Genomic DNA, 19,812 nt, shown 5'->3' on the forward strand with positions numbered 1-19,812 from the left:
TGTGTCTATGCACGCTGATGTGCTTTGAACGCTGCCCCCTCCCCCCCTCTTTTCTTTTAGGAGTATGCTCTCTTTGCAGATAGTGAAGGGTAGGTAACGCAGGCCTTTGCCCCCGTTGTAATCCGTCGTGCCTGCTTCCCTCTCCATTTGATTGATTGTTATCCAAGCATTTACTGTTTTAGAATTGGTTCTCTTTGGTTCATTCTCTATTTACAAACAAGCACAGAGTCGCAATACTCTGTTTAGTCTTTGCAGATAGTGAAAAATCGTTAGAAACAACAAAAGGAATCAAGCAAAATCAGTAGGCCACTAATGGGATCTCTTTTTGACCTCGCTAAAATAGAAACATTAGGAACAACCCCTCATGAGAAATATGAAACTAGTGAGAGGAACTGAGCTCGACGCCATGATGGCTGCAAGACAGCTCGGCTCCGCCGTCCACCCCGCCCAAAACAACGACAAACCCTATGCAAATATTATAAATATATACAACACACCAGCAAAGTAACAGGGTAAAACGTTTTATTAAATAACTATTTACATGGCAGCCTGCTGCAACATTGATCCAAACAAGCCTTTGTATTTGGGGCTCAAAATCAACAAGTAACAGGGTAAAACGTTTTATTAAATAACTATTTACATGGCAGCCTGCTGCAACATCGATCCAAACAAGCCTTTGTATTTGGGGCTCAAAATCAACCATCAATAGTAAGATTTTCATAGGTGAGTGTAGGTTCATGGTTTTCCATCCACAGACTAAAAGCCTGGAGTGGGAGTGAAAGAACAATAACTAGGTAAGAAGGAAGGCAGAGGCTGTGGGAAGGACTCTGGATATGGTATGTTGCTTGGTCCCTGAGATGCTTCGATGTCACTGCCTTGCACAAATGGCATAAGTCCTGGATGTTGGGTGCCATAGTTGAGGGTTCCGAGCAGCGCTTGTAACACTGTCTGACGCTTATTTGCACCTGCTGCAGCTTCACTATTCTCAAAGTAAGTGGGGGCTGTTTGTGGACCTGACTGCATTGGAAAACAATGTGATGCAGTGCCTCCCTGAACCGCTTGACGGAAGCCCCCGAGGAGCGGTATGATGGTGCGGACTCGGAGGGGACGCTTGGCTCCTGCCCCTTCCCCAAGTCTTGTTGCCCTGGTGTGGCCTAAGATCGCCCCCGACATAGTCGGCCGGCTCCCGGGGTCAGGCGGAACTTTTTGCCTTTTAGTGACTCTTCCATTCTGGACCTTGTCCCACAATCCGTTTGACCTGAAGACACGTCCTTCGATGCCCTGGTCCGACCATCACATATACCTGCGCCAGGAGACGGCGTGGGGTGCACTAGAAGGGAGAGGCGGCGCGAACGAGCCTCCCCCACCTCCCCAGGTGGAGGTTTCTCAGCTACACCCCAGCGCTTCACTCGACCAGCTGACTTGCGCCCGCTCTTGCGACACAGTGCCTCGCTCGGCCAGCTGAATTGCACCTGCTCTTGCTATTACAACGTCTCACCCGCCATCCAAGGGAATTGCACCCAATCTTGCGGTACAGCGACAGACGGCTGCTACGGAGCTCACGAAATGGCGGTCGGCTCCACAGACTTGGGCCTGGCCTGCAAGGATGGCTCTGGGCAACCGTGGAACTCGGACACTTCACTGCTAGGGCATGGGCCCCATTCCCAAAAGAGTCCCCTCAGCCTTAAAGATTCTACAACAGTCACCGGGACCCCCAACTCCCGCAGACCTCCGGTGGGGAGCGACTGCCATGATTGCTCACAGAATGGCCACGACGTAGCCACGGGGTGCTCTCATGCTGACGCCAGCTTCAGTCTGAAACATCCAGAAACACTGTAGACTACCAATTCGATCAGTTCCGGTGGAGCCCCAACGTAACTCGGTAGAGAAGAACTTGCCCTCCCCTCTTTGACTGATGGTTCTTGTTGCCTGTCCCTTCTGTTGTCATTTAACAGAACTTTTTGGACTGCTGAAAGGGGTTGTGTTCCGACCGCTGGTTGGTGGAGACATTTTGACTATATTCTGGACCTGCGTTGTCGCGCAATGCGTCATATGACGCGCCGCGTTAGCGCACCCGGAAGTGCTCCGGTACGCGAGGCGCAGCTTCCCGGAAGCGATCCAGGGCGCGGCGCGCAGCGCGTAACGTAAGCATAACAGGTCATGTGACTTGTTAATAAAACTTTTCATTGGTTCATTTTACTTTTGTTTTTCTAATGATGGAAGGCTTGGTCATATGACCTAAAAATAACACTTTTCATTGGTTTAGAACATTTTTTTTTCCCAAATGATGAAAGCCCCACCTTTTTTTTTCTCACTCTGACTTGTAAAGAAAAGGACTCAAATGCATTTACAGTTTATCACTAACAATGTTCCAGGCTAATGTATTTTCCCTGGAAATTTACAACTGTCCTGCAAGTAAAATATTCCTATTTCGAGAAAAAGGGCGTTTCTTCATCCCATGAGGGAGCCGTTGAACAAAAGAGGCTCGACCTGCTGTCTTAGTCGCTGATAGGCATGAATATCGGATTCTTATCGATCACTTTATGTTGCAGGAGTGGAAAACACAACAGCCCTTGACTATTTATCTTTACTGCTTTCCTGCGTATTATACCTTTTAACCGTCATGTAATCGGGCTGCTTTATTTCACTTGCCATTTACTGATTCGAAAACAGTGGCTATTATTCAAAACTTTACCAATCTAGGTACTACTACCATGTTTTGTTTTAAAAACCTTTATTGTGAAAATGTCAGTATACAAATACGGGCCTATAACCACGTGGGCCGGCCACGGAGCAAACTGTAATCGTATATGATGAGGAGACATTTACACTGTAGAAGAACGTAACGGGCGGGCCATTAGGTTGCAAGAACTAAGGTGTCTAACAGTTGCGGAATCGGTGGACGTACATTTTATAATTAAAGTACGACAGGGCCAGTTACAATAAAATTATCTAGATATACATTTGCGGGCAAGTACCATGGGTGACGTTAATTCGAACTTTCAATAGTACAGTAATCAATAACACATCAGAACTTAATCTCAATAGGGATGTCCAAATGTTCAATCAGTACTCGTCCCCGCCCGCCATGTGCTTCAAAACTGCATACGTATCTCGTGATATCAAGGCTGGGCAACCAGTACACAACAAGGAGTTACGAGTCCCATTTATACCGGCGCCATTTTGGGCGAGGCCGGGCAGGTCCAGGATATAGTCAAAATGTCTCCACCAACCAGCGGTCGGACCAGAACCCCTTTCGGCAGTCCAAATATTTTCCGTTAAATGACAACAGAAGAGATAGGCAACAAGAACCATCAGTCATAAGAGGGGACGCTTTCGGGAATGGGGCCCATGCCCTAGGAGGCAAGCGTCCGAGTTCCAAGGTGTCCCAGGGCCATTTTAGTGGACCAGGCCCAAATCCAAAGAGCCGGCCACCATTTTGAGAGTCCTGTTGCAGCTGCTTATCGCTGCAACGCAAGAGTGGGCGCAATTCAGCTGGATGGTGGGCGAGACGCTGTAGCCGCAAGAGCGGGCGCAACTCTGCTGGATGGCGGGTGAGGCACTGTGCCGCAAGAGCGGGCGCAATGCAGCTGGATGGCGGGTGAGGCACTGTGGCGCAAGAGCGGGCGGAACTCAGCTGGATTATTATTATTATTATTGCATTTCTTATATAGCGCCAGAATCGATCCCCGAAGGGGTATCGCCGCGCTTGCCTTGGGAACCCGTTCTGGTTTTTCCCTGTGAGATAGCCCCTACAGGGTATCCCCAAGGTGAAAGCCAGGCATCCCGCCGCGGGGGGGCCGTTGTGGAGATTAAGCAAGCTAAATGCCCAGAGTTGCATAGTGTGAACCCATGATTAGGTCAGGCACCGAAGCGAGAATTATCGAGTCCGAGGACTTTTGAGCTCAACACCCTACCGCGTCGGGAATCGAACCCTGGTCCCGGTTCTGACCTCTGCTTCAGGGTCTGCCTGCTCTAACCAGTGAGCCACACTTCTCCACAGGATGGAGGGTGAGGCACTGTGCCGCAAGAGCGGGCGGAACTCAGCTGGATGGAGGGTGAGGCACTGTGCCGCAAGAGCGGGCGCAATTCAGCTGGATGCTGGGTGAGGCACTGTGCCGCAAGAGCGGGCGGAACTCAGCTGGATGGAGGGTGAGGCACTGTGCCACAAGAGCGGGCGAAACTCAGCTGGATGGCGGGTGAGGCACTGTAGCCGCAAGTGCGGGTGCAACTCAGCTGGATAGCGAGTGAAACGCCAAGGGGCGCCCCACTGCAGCTGAGGATCCTCCACCTGGGGAGGTGGGAGAGGCCCGTTCGTGCCGCCTCACCCCCCCCCTCCACCTCCCCCGGGGGACCCCACGCCGTCTTTCGGCGCAGCATTGTAGGATGAACACACCAGTGCAACTTGCTGGACACCACCTCGGTGCCATCCGGATCTCGGCGCGTTGTGCTGCCTTCAGCCTATTCGCACATCGGTCCGCTACTGACGCCGCCTCACAGGCCAACGGATTTTGTAGGCTTTTTATAGCCCAAAGCCGCATAACAGGTCATGTGACTTGTTTATAAAACTTTTCATTGGTTCATTTTACTTTTGGTTTCCTAATGATGAAATGCTTGGTCATATGACCTAAAAATAACACTTTTCATTGGATTGAAACATTTTTTTTTCCCAAATGATGAAAGCCCCACCTTTTTTTTTCTCACTGCAGTCCAAAAAGGTTCCGTTAGATGACAACAGAGGGGACAGGCAACAAGAACCATCAGTCAAAAGAGGGGAGGGCAAGTTCTTCCCTACCTTGTCACGTTGGGGCTCCACCGGAAGTCATCTGATTGGTAGTCTACAGTGTTTCTGGATGTTTCAGACTGAAGCTGGCGTCAGCATGAGAGCACCACCATCTCGTGGCTCCGTCGTGGCCATTCCGCAAGCAATCATGACAGCCGCTCCCCACCGGAAGCCTGCGGGAGTCGGGGGCCCCGATGGCTTTTGTAGAATCTTCAAGACTGAGGGGACGCTTTCGGGAATGGGGCCCATGCCCTAGCAAGCAAATATCCGAGTTCAAATGTGTCCCAGGGCCATTTTAGTGGACCAGGCCCAAATCCGAAGAGCCCGCCGCCATTTTGAGAGTCCTGTGGCAGCTGTCCATCGATGCACCACAAGAGTGGGCGCAACTCAACTGGATGGCGGGTGAGGCGCTGTAATAGCAAGAGCAGGCGCAATTCAGCTGGCCCAGCGAGGCACTGTGTCGCAAGAGCGGGCGCAACTCAGTTGGATGCCAAGGGGCGCCCCACTGCAGCTGAGGAGCCTCCACCTGGGGAGGCGGGGGAGGCCCGTTCGCGCCGCCTACCCCCCCGGGGCGCTCCACGCCGTTTTTCGGCGCAGCATTGTAGGATGGCCAGACCAGTGCGGCAACTTGCTGGACACCACAACGGTGCCGTCCTGATCTCTGCGCGTTGTGCTTTCTTCGGCCTATTCGCACAACGGTCCGCTACTGACGCCACCTCACAGGCCGACGGATTTTGCCGACTAAAAGACAGACCAAAGCAGCCCATTGTTGCTTTGAGATGGATGTTGCAGCAAGCTGCCATGTAAATAGTTGTTTAAAATGTTTTTTTTAACGTGTTTACTTTGTTGGAGCGTTGTATATATTTATAAGTTATTAAAGTGTTATAATCCTACTACTTTGTTGGAGTGCTATATATTTTTAATGTGACACATAATTGTGAAGACTTTGATGTACAAAAAGGCATCCCTTGAATCTTCCGCTTCAGGCTCGGTCCCACACACCCTTACAGTGAGAATCCCCTCCCCACACAATACAGGATCGTTATCAGATAGTAGGAACGCGTGTGGTGTGACAGATCTCATGGGGTGGGGGCCTTGATCTACTGTAACTCCTTTGAAGAGGGGTGATTCTTTACAGTTTGGGCCATAAACTACATCCGCAGGGCTAGGTGATAGCCTGGGACCGGCCTGGACAATCGGACACAGAGGAAGAGGATTGTCAGAGGGTGCGGTAGTGAATAGGGTGAAAGGGAGGTGTTGGGCGGGCACAGGGTGTGATTCTCAGGGAAGAACAGCGCAGATGGGGGGAGGTTTATGGCCCATGCATGAGAGAGAGAGCGTGGGTGACCAGTGCGTGGGGGAGATGCTTGCAAGGGTGGGGAGCCATGCTGAGGATCAGCGGCGTGCAGAGAGTGGGTCTGGTCACGGCATCTAAAATGGCTGTCGTGCACGACAAAAGTGTGGCATTGGAAAAAAGGCAAGATGGCGCAGACAATGTTTATCAATACGGATTAATTTATAACAATTATTTTAAACAATATATTTACTCGCAGTGACAAAATGGCGGTCAACACTTCCTGATTTCCTTCGAATCGAACGTTAACAGAGGTCACACAGCAAAAAAAAAAAATCCGCTCACGCGCAGCCGCTGGAAGACATGTATCAACATATATGAGCATCCTCAGCCACCCTCAGAAAACATAGGGGGTAAGGATACATCTCCCGTACCCCCTTATACCCATTTCCCTCATTGTTTTTCCTCCATCTTGTAATTTAATTAAAACGAAACACAAAATGGGGAATTCCCGTTTCGCTACCGGTTCGCGACCCCGTTCGCGAACCGGGAAGCGCTTGTACCGCGAAAAATCTATTTTTTTTTATTTGCCCCACGGGACCCTTTAATAACCCCAACATCATTCCTAGGGGGTCAAGAGGGGTCTACCTTGCCCCCTTTCATTAAATTCCCCCTTCGTTTTTCTCCTCCTCTTGTCTCTCGATCCTACCGAGAGACAAGATGGTGGCCATTCCGGACTGTTTAGAATGTTGACAGACACCGGAGAGCCAATCAGCTTCGCTTCGCAAAGTTCCGTTACGCGAAAAGTACGCGTACCGGAGCGCTACCCGGGACGCTGTCACAGATATATCTGTTTTTTAAAACGTTAATTTCTCAAAATCCACTGGAGCACATATATTGAGACCTAGCAAAGGCACATCGGGCTAACAGTCCCTACAATTTTGCCAAGTTTCGTGCAAATCCATTCAGCCGTTCGAGCTAAAAGTGAGGCCAACCACCCTGAGGAAAAATGAATGGGAAAATCGCGTTTTGGGACCCCCCTTTTTTCTCGGCCCCCCCTTGACGAAACACCCCCAAATTTTCAGGGGCTGCTCAAAAACAAAATGTGCCATTTTCCTGAAAATTTCAGCGGATTCCGTACACAAAAGCCAAAGTTATTAGACATAGAATTTTCAAAAGTCCCATAGAGGAAAAATCCTAACTATATATACCTACTGGCGACCGCCAGTAGGTAATATATATATATATATATTCACTGAAAAAATCATAGGTTTCACACCAGTTATAGTTAGCTGCAAATTTTACTGACATAAAACCATTGAAATTCCACGTTATAGTTAGTTGGACTCACTATAACTTGCGCGTGTAATGCACTGCTGATGACGTCACATATTTCATCACTCATGAAATGGTCACTGACATCACTCATGACATCACTGATGACACCATCCAGTGAATGTGTATCTTTCTGAAAAATAAATATTTTTTATATATGTATATGCAAAGGTCGATCGAAGAATAAATGTTTAAATAAATGTTTTAATGAATGTTTTTTTTTTAATTGATTGGTTAACTGGCTTATTAAGTGTATCTTAGTGAATACATATATTAGCGAGTAATGTTAAAATATTTAAATATATGTATCAGTGTTTCACTTTGTGTATAAATGGCTACATGAGTTGGTGAGTAGCTACATGTGTGTGTATATGGGTTATTAGATGTTTTTTTAGTATCAGTATGAGTGTCTGTATGATTTGGTGGGGGTATTACTTTGCACATAGATGCATCAATGACTGACTCACTGTTTGTATATGTTTTGAAGACAGCATATGTGCAGGACTATATGGGTGGATGAGTGTGTATATGTGTGTGTTAGTGAGTGAATGACTGTCTCACTAGTGTCTTTATCAGTAACGACATATGTTTTAATCTAGTATATGTGAGTATTGATGTTTATAAGTGAGTATATGTGAGATTGTAAGAGTTCCTGTTTAAATAAGTATGTATTTCTAAAAGTGATTGTTTAAGAGAGTAAGTATGTGTAAGTTTCCTTAGAAGTAAGGTGGTAGTGTGTGTATAGTTGTATATGCAAATGAATGGATGTTCAATAGTTTATTTGCATGTGTGAGTATGTGTGTGAGTAACTTTTGGATGACTATCGGTGTGTAACAGGATGTATTGGTGTATCACTACATATGATGAGTGAGTATATGTATGAGTGACTATATAGAACTGTTGGTGAATGAGTGGATGTGTATATAGATGGTGGTATTACTGACTTGGTTGTTGTAACTGGTATGGATATCTCCATTTTTTTGAAAATGTTAAATTCTATTTTTGAATATGTGTTTCAAGGGTTACATTACACTGAAAGGAGGTCTGTCACTCTGTCACAAAGATGGCGTCATCAGTGATGTCATGAGTGATGTCAATGACCATGTCATGAGTGATGTAATATTTCAATGGTTTATGGCAGTTGACACAGATGAAGCCAGACAAAGGAGGTCTTTTTTAATGGATATGCGGCTTGTGCTCCAACAACGCCAATGGGAACAAAATATGAGCAACCTGCCACAACAATATCGAGGAAGAGGCAAAAACAGGGGAAGAGGCCGTGGAATAAACAAACAAGGAGAGGGAGAAGACAAAGGATCCCAAGAAAAAGTGGGAACACAGACACGCAGCATGAGATCGAAAAAATCATAGATAATGATACAGAAGAACATGATCTGGAAGATTTAAATGTGATAAATCTTTCAAAAAGAGAAATAACCGAAACAGAAAAATCTCTCTTGCAATGTAGTCTAAATTTCTGTCCAAAGAGTAGCATGGATCTAGCTCAAACCAGGATAGACCTGTATAAATACGTAAGAAAAATAAAACTAGCCAGTAGGTATATATAGTTAGGACCTAGTTTCCATAGGAAACCTGCAACATTCTATTGGGAATAACTTTGGCGCTGGTTGATGAATCTTCGCAAATTTCTCAAAGAAGATGGCCCGCTCCGCTCCTCTCCTTCCCTGAAAGTATTGGGGGGATTAGTCAAGTGGGGGCTGAGAAAAAAGGGGGGTCCCAAAACATGTTTTCCCCATGTTAATTTCCATAGGACCTTTAGACACGGCTACAGCTTGAACCGCTGAAGGGAATTACACCAAACTTGTCAAAATTGTAGAGTCTGGCATGCAGATCACGCTTTTGGTTAAATAGTGTAAATCCTTCCAGTAGTTCCTGAGAAAATTAAAAAAGAAAAAAAATGGTATATCTGTAAGCACGCACCGTGCGCGCACCCCACGATTTTTCGGATTTTTTTTTTGGAGGGGGGCCTGGGGGGCTTCTCTATTTTATTTTAATCTCGAGGGTGCCCACCCCTTTTTTTGCCCCCGAGATCACCGCCGCGGCCCTAGCCACCTCAAGATGGCCGCCACCTGGTTGTGGGCGGGGCCGGGAGGACGTGGTTTCCGCTTCCCCCTGCCTGGAAGAAGCCTTCGATGTGCCCGTCCGGTCTCCTGTGCCATGGGGGAGACCGGGTGATGCTGCCTGCCCGATGAAGAAGTGTGGGCTGGTGCGGGGCTCCCGTGTGCTGAGGGAGCCCCGGGAAAAGAGGAGACGCCGCCCGTACCGCAGCGGGCCCCCGTGGTTTTGGGAGAGCCCCCAGCTACCGGCGGAGAGGAGAAGGCGAGCCACAGGAGAAGAACCCAGTTGCACCTGAGGAGTGCCTCCTCCTTACCGGTGAGTGCGGGACAGTGTGCATTGTACTTAGAGCGGCCCCGGTTGTAAGAGGGCCGCTCCCACAATTTGGGCATTTCCCTGATTGAGAGCCAGAGAGCCTCCCTGCCCATATTGTTGTTCTAGAGCCACGGAGGCTCCTGGGGGCAGTGGGCATTGTCGGGCCATGAGAGGCTTGTAAAAATAAGTTCCCCATAAAGAATCAACAGAACTCGTACATTTTTGTGCGCTACACTCTTCAGAGAGCAGATTTACTGCCGACAGCTAACCTTTCTTTGTCTATGAGATAAACAGATTTCAATTTGAAGAAATTCATTCCACAATAAATCCTATGAAACTATCACATTTTGGTGGATTTTTCACATATATTGTCTACATTTACCCCTTCGTTTCTGACAAGTGTAAATGCATAAACGCCCTGTGAAGAACTAATGCAAACGTGTGGCAGTTTGTGTACACCTCTGGAGCATGTGAGGCAGGACAGAATCAACACTTTTGGTCTTTGTAGTAAATAATAACTAGTGGCAATACTAGTTAATGCAGTTAGTGTTAATGTTGTATACATTATATGTAGGAGTGTTTTTACTGCTCATAATACAATGGTATAAAAACACATATTTCACAGGCAAACTTGAAAAATAGAAAATATTTAATGGTTCCCTATGAAATAATGACAGCCCTCAGCCCTCACGCCCCTCTGCAGAGCTTTACTGTTCCCAGGATTATTCGCATGCAGGACCTGATTACACAGTAAGGTTAGCTAAACTATTCGGCAAACCTGTAAATTATGCAGCATATTCTCTGGCAGAATTTTTTTCATCAAATTGAAATAGAAACAACATTTTTGTTAAAACTGTATTTTATGTTGCAAATGCAAAACCTCCATAATTATGCAGTGGATGCAACAACCTTGGATTCACAAAAATCCACTGGACCTCACCACTGCTTATTGTTTTATCACAATGTATTCATAAGATATAAACAAAGCCTAAATGTTCCATTTCTATTCAGTGTCCATTGTTAGCTGAACTTTGAAGAAGCAGCTTTTTCAAGCTAACTACCCCAAGACAAACATATAATAGAATAAAATATACAATGGATAACAGGTGTCATACAGGCCTATATTGGCATCACCCGGCAAATGGTCCGGTGACATTTACAAACCAGGAGGTCAACTTGTGGGTTATGAGGTCACCAGAACTCCTCAATGGCAATACAAGACCATATCACTTGGGTCTATACATCATATATAATGTTGTGCCTTTCAAGGTAAAAATGTTATAAAATATAGCACAAAATGGTGGATTAGCATTTTCTGTAATTCTGCATAATTATATATAATTTTGCTGTCATTTCGCTGAATTATGCTAAAGCAAATTACACAAAAATTTCACACACCTCTGATATATATATATATAATATATACATACACACAAACATGTTTATTTATATCTACTGATATCTCTCTCTTTCTCTCTATATATGTATCTCCTCTCCCTCTCTCTCTCTCTCTCTCTCTTTCTCTCTCTCTCTCTATCACTATCTCTCTATATATTACCTACTGGCGGTCGCCAGTAGGTATATTTAGTTAGGACCTAGTTTCCATAGGAAATCCACAACATTCTATTGGGAATAACTTTGGCGCTGGTTAATGAATCTTCGCAAATTTCTCAAAGAAGATGGCCCGTTCCGCTCCTCTCCTTCCCTGAAAGTTTTGGGGGGATTAGTCAAGTGGGGGCTGAGAAAAAAGGGGTGTCCCAAAATGTGTTTTTCCCATGTTAATTTCCATAGGACCTTTAGACACGGCTATAGCTTGAACCGCTGAACGGAATTAAACCAAACTTGGCAAAATGGTAGAGTCTGGTACGCAGATCACGTGATGTCATCAGTGATGTCACTGACCATGTCATGAATGATGTAATATGTGACATCATCAGCTGTGGATTGCGGGTGCGCCAAATATAGTTAGTAGAACTAACTATATAGGAGCAATTTCAATGTTTTTTTTTATATATATATATATTCCTAACTATATAAGGCCAGAAACCTATGGCTTTTTCAGTGAATATATATATATATATATATATATATATAATATATATATATATATATTCAATGAAAAAACCATTGGTTTTAGGCCATATATAGTTAGGGATTTGCATTTACAAAACCTTATTTTACTCGCATAAAACCATTGAAATTCCATATATAGTTAGATGCGCTAACTATATATCGCGCACCCGCAATCCACTGCTGATGATGTCACATATTACATCATTCATGACATGGTCAGTGACATCACTGATGACATCACTGATGACAACTCAAATGACATCACTGATGACAACATCCAGTGACTGTATGTTTCTGTAAAGTTAAAATATGTCTTACATATTCAAGAATGAGTGGATGTATAAATGTCTGGATGAAGGATTTAGTAGGTGCATGACTGATTGTATGAGGGAGTGATTAAATGTGTCTCACTGAGTGCATGGGTTAGTGATTAAACTGTATTAATTTGTGCATCATTATATCTGTTGTTCTGTAAACTGCTGCATGTGTTGATCAGTAGCTATATGAATAACTATATGGGTTATTGATTGGTTGCTCAAGTATTTGTATGGGAGACTGAGTATGTGTGTGGGTGGCTGGGAGGTGTGTGACTGTGCATAGATGTGTAAGCAGTTGATTCACTAGATGTATGGTTTCAAAAGTGCTACATGTCAAAGTAAGTACATATGTAAAACACAGTACATGTGAGAGTTAACATATATAAATAACTGTGCATAAGAGCCAGTGAATGTGTGAGTGGCTGTATGGATCATTGTGAACATGTATCAAGGATTGTATAAGAGAGTAAATATGTGTTAGAATATGTTTCAATAAGTAAGGTGTGTATAACTGTATAGTTGAGGAATTGGAGGTGTGTTTGATTCTTTGCATGACTGTCTAGGTGTATGAGTAACTCCATGGATGAGTGACAGTCTGTGAGTGTCTGTTTTCACTGAGTGTATCTAAGGATATATCAGAGTCTGTAGAGGTTCATCGTATTAACACATGAATGATGTCATCTGTGATGTTGTCAGTGATGTCATTTGAGTTGTCATCAGTGATGTCATCAGTGATGTCATTTGAGATGTCATCAGTGATGTCATTTGAGTTGTCATCAGTGATGTCATCAGTGATGTCACTGACCATGTCATGAATGATGTAATATGTGACATCATCAGCAGTGGATTGCGGGTGCGCGATATATAGTTAGCGCATCTAACTATATATGGAATTTCAATGGTTTTATGCGAGTAAAATAAGGTTTTGTAAATGCAAATCCCTAACTATATATGGCCTAAAACCAATGGTTTTTTCATTGAATTTTCAAGGTTTTGTAAATGCAAATTCCTAACTATATATCGACTATAACCTATGGTTTTTTCAGTGAATTTCAATGGTTTTTTAATAGCAAATATGAAAAGCTTTAAAATGTCAAGTACGTGATAGATAAAAACATTTTCGTATTTATGCACGCTGATGTGCTTTGAACGCTGCACCCCCCCCTCCCCTCTTTTCTCTTAGTAGTACTCTCTCTTTGCAGATAGTGAACGGTAGTTAACGCAGACCTTTACCCCCGTTGTAATCCGTCGTACCTGCTTGTCTCTCCATTTGATTGATTGTTATCCAAGCATTTACTGTTTTACAATTGATTCTCTTTGGTTCATTCTCTATTTACAAACAAGCACAAAGTCGCAATACTCTGTTTAGTCTTTGCAGATAGTGAAAAATCGTGTAAAAAAATAAAAGTAATCAAGCAAAATCAGTAGGCCACTAATTGGATCTCTTTTTGACCTCGCTAAAATAGAAATATTAGGAACAACCCTTCATGAGAAATACGAAAATAGTGAGATGAACTGAGCTCCACACCATGAGGGCTGCAAGACAGCTCGACTCCGTCACCCACCCCGCCCAAAATGACGACAAACCCTATGCAAATATTAAAAATATAGACAACACACCAGCAAAGAAACAGGGTAAAACATTTTATTAAATAACTATTTACATAACTATTTTATACTTTTTATTGCCCGATCCGGCTAGCTCAATCGATCGAGCATGAAACTCATGCACTCTGATAGCAAGCGTTGCTACTGATGCTATGCAGACCAAAACTGGTTTTCAGTTTGTACATTTTTCTAGATTTTTCAATCCAAGGTTGGTTGACTTTGTAGGTGGCGCGGACTGGGAGGGGGCGCTTCGCTCCTGCCCCCTCCCCAAGTAAGATTTTCATAAGTGAAAGTACGTTAATGGTTTTGGTCCCTGAGTTGCTTCAATGTCACTGCCATTCTCAAATGGCATAAGTTCTGGATGTTGGGTGCCATAGTTCAGAGTTCTGAGCAGCCCTTGTAACACTGTCTGAAGCTTATTTCCACCTACTGCAGCTTCACTATTCTCAAAGTAAGTGAGTGTCGTTTGTGGACCTGACTGCATTTGAAAAGAATGTAATATGAAACCTTCCTAAACAGCTTGACGGAGGCCCCCGAGGGGCGGTGTGATGGCCATGGACTCGGAGAAGACACTTGGCTCCGACCCCCTCCCCAAGTCTTATAGCACCGGTGTAGCCTGAGATCGCCCCCGACATAGGCGGCCGGCTCTCGGGGTCCGGCGGAACTTTTTGCCTTTTGATGACTCTTCTATTCTGGACCTTGTCCCACAATCCGTTTGACCTGAAGACACGCTGTAGTGGGGCGCCCCTTTACCGGTTCAGTTGCCATTCCGCCCGCTTTTGCTACACTGTGCCTCTTCCGCCATTCAGCTGTTTACCGCCCGCTCTTGCGACTACAGCGTCTCGCTCACCATGCAGTTGAGTTGCTTCCGCTCTTGCGGTGCAGCGATAGGCGGCTGCCACAGGACTCTCAAAATGGCGGCCGGCTCTTCGGTTTTGGGCCTGGTCCACTAAAATGGCCCTGGGACACCTTTGAACTCGGACGCTTCCCTGATAGGGCTTGGGTCCCATTCTCGAAAGCGTCCCCTCAGCCGTGAAGATTCTACAAAAGTCTTGGGGGCCCCCGACTCCCGCAAGCTTCTGGTGGGGAGCGGCTGCCATGTCTGCTCGTGGAATGGCCACGACGGAGCTACGAGATGGTAGTGCTCTCATGCTGACGCCAGCTTTAGTCTGAAACATCCAGAAACACTGTAGACTACCAATTCGATCAGTTCCGGTAGCGCCCCAACATGACCCGGAAGAGAAGAACTTGCCCTCCCCTCTTTGACTGATGGTTCTTGTTGCCTGTCCCCTCTGTTGTCATTTAACAGAACTTTTTGGACTGCTGAAAGGGGTTGTGTTCCGAACGCTGGTTGGTGGAGACATTTTGACTATATTCTTGACCTACGTTGTCGCGTAATGCGTTATATGACACGCCGCGTTAGCGCACCCGGAAGTGATCCGAGGCGTGGCGCGCAGCGCGTAACGTAAGCATAACAGGTCATGTGACTTGTTAATAAAACTTTTCATTGGTTCATTTTACTTTTGTTATTTTAATGATGAAAAGCTTGGTCATATGACCTAAAAATTACGCTTTTTATTGTTTTCGAACATTATTTTTTTTTAAACATATGTTATAATATTCCAGGCTAATGTACTTTCCCGGAAAATTTACAACTGTCCTGCAAGTAAAATATATTCCTTTTTCGAGAAAAAAGGCGTTTCTTCGTTCCATGACGGAGCCGTTGAGTAAAAGAGACTCGGCCTGCTGTTTTAGTCGCCGATACGCCTGATTATCAGATTCTTATCGATCACTTTATGTTGCAGAAATGAAAAACACAACTGCCCTTGACCATTTATCTTTACTGCGTTCCTACATATTATACCTTTTATCCGTCATGTAATTGGACTACTTTATTTCACTTGCCTTTTACTGATTCGAAAACAGTGACTAAAAGTAAAAACTTTACCAATGTAAATACTACTACCATGTTTTGTTTTAAAAACCTTTATTGTGAAAATGTCAGTATACAAATACGGGCCTATAACCACGTGGGCCGGCCACGGAGCAAACTGGAATCGTATATGATGAGGAGACATTTACATTATGGAGGAACGTAACGAACGAGCCATTAGGTTGCAAGAACTAAGGTGTCTAACAGTTGCGGAATCGGTGGACGTACATTTTGTAATTAAAATACGACAGGGCCACTTATATACATTTGCGTGCAAGTACCATGGGTGACGTTAATTCGAACTTTCAATAGTACAGTAATCAATAACACATCAGAACTTAATATCAATAGGGATGTCGAAATATTCAATCAATTCTCGTCCCCGCCCGCCATGAGCATCAAAACTGCATTCATATCTCGTGATATCAAGGTTGTTCAACCAGTACACAACAAGGAGTTACGAGTCCCATTTATACCGGCGCCATTTTGGGCGAGGCCGTGCAGGTCCAAGATATAGTCAAAATGTCTCCACCAACCATCGGCCAGACCAGAACCCCTTTCGGCCCTTTATGCTACAAGATGGTGTCTTCCATTCAGAAAATATTATAGGCAGCATTTTGAAAGGAAACATAAACAGCCGTTCTCCTAGTGAGTTTCACATTGTTACATTTAGGAAGAATGTTGAAGAGTAGTATGTGGAAAATCTGAAGCCATTTTTCTACAAACTCTCAATCAGCCTTGGATGGAAAAAAAATCCTGAAGAATGTACAAACTGAAAACCAATTTTTGTCTGTATAGCATCAACAGCAACGCGTGAGTCAGCTTTGTGTCAAGCCGCCATTTTCATTCACTCAATAGCGTCCCCCTGCACACATTCAGGGACCTGGTCGTGTTTTCAGATGAAACGGATTGTAGGACAAGAAGCAGAAAAGAAAAGGAAAAAAGTTCCGCCGGACCTCGGGAGCCGGCCGCCTATGTCATGTGCGACCTTTGGCCACACCAGGGCAATAGTGAAGCTGCAGCAGGCGCAAATAAGCTTCAGACAGTCTTACAAGCACTGCTCAGAACTCTCAACTATGGCACTCAACATCCAGGACTTGCCATTCGGATCTTGGCGCCTTGTGCTGGTTCCGACCTATTCACACATCAGTCCACTACTGACATCACCTCATAAGCCAACGGGGCACCCCACGCCGACTTTCGGCGCAGCATTGTAGGATGGCCACACCAGTGCGGCAACTTGCTGGACACCACCTCGGTGCCATCCGGATCTCGGCGCGTTCGAGTCACTGTACCGCAAGAGTGACCGCAACTCAGCTGGACACGCCGTCTTTCGGCGCAGCATTGTAGGATGGCCACACCAGTGCGGCAATTTGCTGGACACCACCTCGTTGCCATCCGGATCTCAGCGCGTTGTGCTGCCTTCGGCCTATTCGCACATCGGTCCGCTACTGACGCCGCCTCACGTGCCAACGGATTTTCTACGCTTTTTGTAGCCCTATGCCGCATAACAGGTCATGTGACTTGTTTATAAAACTTTTCATTGGTTCATTTTACTTTTGGTTTCCTAAAGATGGAAGGCTTGGTCATATGACCTAAAAATAACACTTTTCATTGGTTTAGAACATTTTTTTTTCCCAAACGATGAAAGCCCCACCTTGTTTCTGGATGTTTCAGACTGAAGCTGGCGTCAGCATGAGAGCACCACCATCTCGTGGCTCCGTCGTGGTCATTCCGCGAGCAATCATGGCAGCCGCTCCCCACCGGAAGCCTGCGGGAGTCGAGGGCCCCCAAGACTTTTGTAGAATCTTCACGGCTGAGGGGACGCTTTTCGAGAATGGAGCCCAAGCCCTAGCAGGCAAGCGTCCGAGTTCCAAGGTGTCCCAGGGCCATTTTAGTGGACCAGGCCCCAAAACCGAAGAGCCGTCCGCCATTTTAAGAGTCATGTGGCAGCCGCCTATCGCTGCACTGCAAGAGTGGGAGCAACTCAACAACATGGTGAGCGAGACGCTGTAGCCGCAAGAGCGGGCGCAACTCAGCTGGATGGCCGCCACCTGGGGAGGCCCGTTCACGCCGCCTCCCCACGCCCCCCCCCCCCCGGGCCGCCCCACGCCAATTTTCGGAGCAGCATTGTAGGATACCAAAACCAGTGCAGCAGTTTACTGGACATCACCTGGGTGCCATCAACATCTCAGCGCGTTCTGCTGCCTTGGGACTATTCGCACAACAGACCGCTACTGACGAGGCCACCACCCGGGACGCCCCACGCCAATTTTCGGAGCAGCATTGTAGGATACCAAAACCAGTGCGGCACCCAGGCGACATCACCTGGGTGCCGTCCAGAACTCAGCACGTTGTGCTGCCTTGGGACTATTCGCACAAAAGACAGCTTCTGACAATTGTTGCTTTTTTTGGTGAAAAATGTTTAAATGTTTTTACAGTTTTTGTTCCGTTCATTATATTTAAAAGTTAATAAAGTTTTATAATGTTACTTTGTTGGAGTGTTATATATTTTTTTTAAAACGGGTGAATGGGGCCTTGAATCGGGTTATTGTCATGTGTGGGCTTTGCAAGTGTACTGCTACAGGATCGGACATTTCAAACTCAAATGCACGTTCTTTTTCTTACCTTTCCGAAGCATGGAGCGCAATAGCAGGCAGAGAAAGGGTGATGCAAGTGTTGAACACTGCCTAGCCTGGAAGCTGCTGGCGTTCCCCCCCCCCCCCGCCCGCTCCTGAAAGAGGACACACACACACCGCCGCCCCGAGTACTTCACAGATCTTTAAAAGACCATGCGCTTGTTTATGAGGCTTAAATGGTTTATCACCCCTTCTAGAACCCCTGCATCGACCCTCTGACGTTTCCTGGAAGAATTACCACGTAACATAATACCAAGCCCTGTCAGCTGAAACCCCCGAGGAATCATGGGGCATATTATCAAGGGGGTTTATGTCCGCTTTTTTGGCTTTAAAAGCCAAGAAAGCGGAGATAAAATTATCTCCCTATTACAAAGCTGTCGCTAACACCAGTTAGTGACAGCTAAAAGGAGATAGCGACCATCGTGGGCCCCGCTTTGCATGTCAGTGATAGTGCCCTGAGCAGTTCTTAGCCATGTTATCCAATGGGAGGTGGATAACATGGCTAAGAGCATTTGCTCGATAATACATGAATATCGCTGACTTTTCAGCGATATTCATGCATTGCGGCCGTTTTTTATCGCATTTGCGATAAACCTTGCTAATAGCAAGGTTTATCTGCGATAAAAATCGCCGATGTGCGGTGATAATTTTTGTCTCTAAACAAGTTAGAGACAAAAATTATCGCTAGTTGTTGGTAATATGCCCCCGGGTTTTTGCTTGCAGAAATCGGGAGGCGGGAGACTAGCACTGAAATCAGTAGTCTCACGCCTGAATCGGGAGGGTTGGCATGTCTGGATTCTCTACAGCTGGGGCCATAAACTACATCCGCAGGGGTAGGTGATAGCCTGGGACCAGCCTGGCATCTAAAATGGCTGCCGTGCACGACAAAATTGTGGCATTTGAAAAAAGGCAAGATGGCGCAGACAATGTTTATCAATAAGGATTCATTTATAACAAAATATTTTATCGCAGTGACAAATTGGCGGTCAACACTTCCTGATTTCCATCGAATCGAACGTTAACAGACGTCACGCAGCAAAAAAAATAAAAAGCTCACGCACAGCCGCTGGAAGAGATGTATCAACATATATGAGCCTCCTCAGCCACCCTCATGAAACATAGGGGATTAGGATACGTCTCCCGCACCCCCTTATACCTAGTAATTTAATTAAAACGAAGCACAAAATGGCGTTTCGCTACCAGTTTGCGGCCCAGTTCGCGGCCCGTGAAGCGCTTCTACCGTGAAAAATCATTTTATTTTTTTTTTTCCTCACGGGACCCTTTAATAACCCCAACAACATTCCTAGGGAGTCAAGAGGGGTATACCTTGCCCCCTTTCATTAAATTCCCCCTTCGTTTTTCACCTCTTCTTCTCTCTCGATCCTACCGAGAGATAAGATGGCGGCCGCTCCGGACTGTTTAGAATGTTGACAGACACC

The sequence above is a fragment of the Lissotriton vulgaris genome, chromosome 4_1 (genome assembly GCF_964263255.1).
Source record: "Lissotriton vulgaris chromosome 4_1, aLisVul1.2, whole genome shotgun sequence".
Lineage (NCBI taxonomy): Eukaryota > Metazoa > Chordata > Amphibia > Caudata > Salamandridae > Lissotriton > Lissotriton vulgaris.